Below are 5504 nucleotides of genomic sequence, written 5' to 3' on the forward strand. Positions count from 1 at the left end.
CACCCATACGTGACATGTCATACTAATAAGGTTGTGGTCACTCCATTGTGTGACTTCCCTCCTTTCGTCCACCATCATGTTTTGACACGCTCTATATACCGTGTCATTACATAAGATGTAATCGATGGTGGCCTCTTTCCTCGTGTTTTGGCCTTCGCATAGGTCAGACGAGTTCAAGATAACCATTCCTTGCCGATCTGCAAACTCCAATAACAGTCTGCCTCTCGTATTGTTGTGCTCTCGGAAGAGATGTGTCTGAGCATTCATATCTCCTCCGATCAACACTCCTTTCATTTGGCATCTTTGGTCGATGAATTGAGATAAGGAGTTGAGCTGTTGTCTATTCGACTTCGAAACTGAGTGAGGGCAGTATATCGATATTATAACCCATTCCTCAGCCCCGTTTTTGAGCGTTGCCGCAACCCAATCATCCCCCGAACCTTTCAATTCAAGCTCTGGATGTTGTGCTGCGAGTATTCCGACTCCTCCGAAGGCTTTCCTCCCTGACGTTCCTTGTCTATTTTTCCCTATCCATTCGTATCCGTGGATTCTAGGGGGTGCCTCCTTATTCATAAGTTTCGTTTCACTTACCAATAAGATATCCGTGCCGTTCGCCTTCAGGACTTCTTCTTCAACCAGCGCCCATTTCTTCTCCGAGTTTCTCCCCCCGTTAATATTCAGGGCTGAGATCCTCAGGGATTTCACTTGATCTGTTTCATTCCCATTCGGTGATCTCCCTCGGCGCTGGCGGCGTACTCTCCTTCTGTTAGGAGCGCCGGGGTGTCGACACTGTCTGAAGTGTGCACCCTTTTGGCGGGTCCTCACGTCTTCGAGGTCCTTGTTGTTGTTGTTGTTGTTGTTGTTGTTGTTGTTGTTGTTGTTGTTGTTGTTGCTGTTGTTGCTGTTGTTGTCGTTGCCAGCTCCTGCTCCGTGGTCTCTCTTGGGGGTTCTCATGTGAATCCCTTCGAGGGCGGGCTGGTCTTTGTTGTTTTTGTTGTTGCTGTAGTTGGGGGGGTCTGTACAGCTCTCGACTCTGTCGCTCCTGGTCTCTCTCGGGTCGATATTGTACCCTCGAGCGTTTATTGCTGGGCGACCGGCCTCTACTTCTCGATCTAGTTCTTCGCCTAGATCTCGAGTCGGACCTCGAGTTCGACCTCCGTCGGTTTCGCTGGTTCCCATGAAAGTGAACGGCTCTTTCGTCACGTTCCTTCTTTCGTGAATCGGGGCCGGCTTGTCCTGTTTTGCCAGGTCTAGCTCGGTCCCCTTCGTCGGAATCGTATCCCCTCAGGGGTTTGCCGACCGGTGGGAAATTCTTCTTCAAGTAGTCGAAGATACTGGGTGAGGTTTGGGTTTTAATTACAACCCCGTACCTCTTATCCAGGTCGTCCTTCTTCTTTCTGAAGGCTTCTATACCGGCGGCCATCATTTCCTCTTGATTCTGAGGCGATAGACCACTTAGGTCATAGACGTGCTGTGCAATTCGCTTCTCCAGCTCCTTTGCACCTTTGGCTGTCAATCTGTATACTCCAGAGCCATCTTTCGCCGCCGTCCTGCAGAAATTCTCGGGAGCCATGTCTCTGACGTCCAGGGCGATAATTGTCCTCGCGCGAGCATGCTCCGATTCCAGTACCGCCCGGTTTACGCTGGGTGTAATCTCGAAGCGTGGGTCCTGGATGATTGTGATGATGATTGTCCACCTAAAAATCAATTTTTGACCACTGTGCGACGTCCTCGAATGCGGAAGTAATCTACTCCCAGACATACTGAAGGTGTTGGTGAGATTCAAACGAGAGAAAATCGCGATCGTTACAGACATAGAGAAGATCGTCGTGAGAGATCGTCTCATAGAGAAGGCATTCTTGCAGCATAAAATTCACCCGGATCATCGCACATTTCTGAGATTTTTCTGGCCGTTGGGTATAAGTAAGGACTCGCGGGCGCCAATCCAGGAACACTGGAGCACAGTACTCGACTTTGGGATCATTTCTATTCCATTCATCCACTGTGCGGGTGTAAAATACCACATCAGTCAGCTCATTAAGGAGCACCCGGACAGATCCAGTCTCCTGCGGGATGTCGACGAGTCCGTCCACATGGACGATCTAATAGCCAACTCGAATTCGGTTACGGAAGGCCTGAAGCTTTTCTATTTTATGTTTGATGCATTCAACGCAGGCGGTTCCAAACTCCGCCGATGGGCAACTAATGATCCAGTCTTGGCGTCGGATATGCGGAACGCGGAGAAAGACCCAGATATTCAAATAGTTTGCGACCAACCTGATTTCAAGTTTCTCGGAGTGAGCTGGAACCAGTCCTTAGATTACTTGCACATAAGCGTCCAATCAGCACTGGGAACTTTCTCCTCAAACGCACCATCGGAACGCAGTCCGCTTAATGGTACAGCACAAGTTTTCGATCCCTCGGGGGTAATTTCGCCGATAACTATCAGAGCAAAGACACTGCTCCAGTCACTCTGGCGTCAAAAGATAGATTGGGATGCGAATCTCACTGACGGAAACTTGGAAGCTTTCGATGATTGAATTTCCTCACTCGGGGAGGCGCGCAACGTGTTTGTAAACAGAAATATTCTCTCGTCTCAGCAAGGAATCAAAAGAGAAATACACGCATTTTGCGACGCTTCGATGGAAGCATTCGGAACAGTCGTCTACATCCGAGAAGTCTCGAACGCGGGCGGCGCCAAGATTCATTTCGTGGTTTCGAAGGCCAGGGTAGCTCCACTCAAGTCAGAATTCTCAATCCACCGTTTAGAGCTCATCAGCGCGGTACTATCAGCGCGGCTGGTCGACAGAGTAAAGTCGCACCTGAATTATCATTTCGATTCAGCCAAATATTGGTCGGACAATTCTCCCACTTTACATTGGATTAGAGACAACCCCAATCGGTGGAAGCCTTTCGTGGCGAACCGCATTAGAGAGATACAGTCTCTCTCGGATCCGGCAGAGTGGAATCACGTAACTTCAGCGGAAAATCCAGCGGATCTGCTCAGCAGAGGAACTCCGATAGCGAGCGGTGAAACTAGAGATATGTGGATTCATGGACCCTCTTGGTTGACGGAACCGGGTCATCCGACAGTAGCTCACGAGCTGAACGACTCCTTCGAGAAGAAAAATTTAGAGGGCGAAAGGGCCAGCTCGAAATGCCTGGCGACTCGGGTTTCGGATTCAGCGGGCGAAGATGTCTTCAAAGGACAGCGATTGTCATCCTGGTCTGTTTTCGTATCCAGTACGGCGAGAGTCCTCAGATGGTCAGCTCTGTCCAGGAAACAGATCCGTCGAGAGGGAATGAGTTCATCCATTTAGCCGATCGAGGCAGCTACGGCGACTCAGGGGATAATAAAAAATATTCAGGGCACTCCTTCGGTCAAGAAATCGAGGATAAGTGCAAATCAATTCCGAAAGGAAGTAGAATCTACAAGCTAGCGCCCTTCATCGATGAAGATGGCATTCTGAGAGGCCGATCTAGGTTGGAGCGCGCACACGAATTATTATCATTCGGTGAGAAGTATCCGATATTACTTCCAGGCGAGAACTACGCAGTTAGGTTGCTGATCAAATTCGTTCACGAGAAGAGACCGCTCCACGTAGGTGGCGTCGCCAGCACATTGAGTCAATTGCGGAAGAATTACTTCATCCTTTCGGCGCGTAGGGCGGTGAAGAGCGTACTCAAAAACTCCAGAGTCTGCATGATATTTCGCGACGAGGCGGCTATGGAACCAGTGCCCCCGCTTCCAGAGTTTCGGATCGACACCGCACCAGCGTTCTCAGTTACGGGAGTTGACCATGCGGGTCCGATTCCCTACCGAGATCCCCAGGGCGGGATAGGCAAGAGTTACATCTTATTCTTTGTGTGCCCGGCGACGAGAGCCGTTCACATCGAGCTCGTACCGGATTTATCGGCATTTGAGTTTCTCCTGTCGCTAAAGAAATTTCTCAGTCGTTTCGGCACCACAACAAAAATAATTTCGGACAATGGATTGTCCTTTGTCAGAGCAGCTAAAGAGCTGAAAATAATATATGATTATGTGAAATCTCCGGCTGTCCAGCAGCACTTAGTGAATGCGGAGGTTTCTTGGGAATTCATAACGGCTAGAGCCCCATAGCATGGCGCTTGGTGGGAAAGAATGGTCCAAACGATTAAGAGACCGTTGCGAAAGGTTCTCGGCAGAAACACGCTCTCATTCAGAGAGTTATATATAGAGTTATAATTTGAGTCAGTTCTTACGGAAATCGAAGCGTTAGTGAATCAGATACCACGGACATCAGTGCAATTGGATCCTAATGAGGTGGAAGCACTCTGTCCAGCAGATTTGGTCTACGGACACCATTCGAAAATGAGCTCACCAGAAATGCGCTTCAAGCCGAGGAACCGAGAGGCAGCTAAAGCGATCGTGTTCTCTCGTCGGTGGAAATATCAACAGGCGGTCTTGAGGAACTTCCAGAAGCGGTTCAAAGAGGAATACTTACAATATCTTCGTTCCGCGCATACCCGTGATCCAGTCACACCGCGCTCTATAAAAGTCGGCGACGTTTGTCTGCTCAAAGACTCAGCCCCCTCTAGAGCCCACTGGCCGCTGTGTCGCGTTCTGAGCCTTTCGGGCGGAGAGCGCACAGATCTACGGCAACGATCATGCCTAATAAGGACGGAAACGGGTCAGACTTTTAGCAGACCAATCCAATTGCTATACCCTCTGGAAGTTTAGCGAACGAACCACAGAGAGACAGCGGTTCGGAGCTCCCGCGGAGCAGATCGCTGAAGAAAATAAAAAAATCAATATATTTATCTATATATGTATATAAAAACGTCTGTCTGTCTGTCTGTCTGTCTGTCGTGGAAAAGGAGCGTGTTCTGGGGGATCCAGCGGTGGTTATAGGGGGGTCAGTTCACGAAAATTCAGGAACTCGGATAAAAATTGGAAAATTCGAAATTCGCAAAATTCACAAACGCCTGAGCCGATCGCCGTGAAAATTCACGGGTGGGTTCCCGGGAGCTGTAGAAAAGCGATGAGGGGGTCGTCATGCCCGTAGGATGAGGATGAGCTCTTTCTCCTTCGGAAATTGGGTACCGGGTTCCTCACCGGAAATCGTTCGAGAGTTTCCAGAGTTCTCCAGAATTTTCCAGATTTCTTCACATTATCATAGAAGTTCAGGATGAGAAAAAGTATGGTCAGCACGAGTACAAACGATAGATCAAAGAATAGCCGACTGTTCGATTGTCTGATTGAGAATCTAAGATGTCGATCCGACCGCGACACTTGATCATGCCGCGCTTGCCGTTGCTCTTGATTTCATCCTTTAGCTCACCGCATTCGGACACATGCTCATTCCAGTTTTGTATTTGATCCAATTCGGGACTCTCACGGACGGGAAGCACATCTATTTGCCTTCATCAAGTTCTGTCGGGAGTAAGCTCTGCGCGCCGTCGGCACCCCTCTGAAGATACCCCCGAACCCCTCCCCTTCACGCGGGTCGTCGAAACCCTTTGTA

The 5504-nt window shown here is 49.4% G+C and overlaps 1 pseudogene; it reads left to right on the plus strand.

The window, feature by feature from the left end:
• The first annotated feature begins 1571 nt into the window (after window positions 1-1571).
• LOC114828148 (uncharacterized) lies at window positions 1572-4225 on the plus strand (annotated as a pseudogene).
• The last annotated feature ends 1279 nt before the right edge of the window (window positions 4226-5504 follow it).

Source organism: Galendromus occidentalis, unplaced genomic scaffold (assembly GCF_000255335.2).
Source record: "Galendromus occidentalis unplaced genomic scaffold, Mocc_1.1 scf7180000077246, whole genome shotgun sequence".
Lineage (NCBI taxonomy): Eukaryota > Metazoa > Arthropoda > Arachnida > Mesostigmata > Phytoseiidae > Galendromus > Galendromus occidentalis.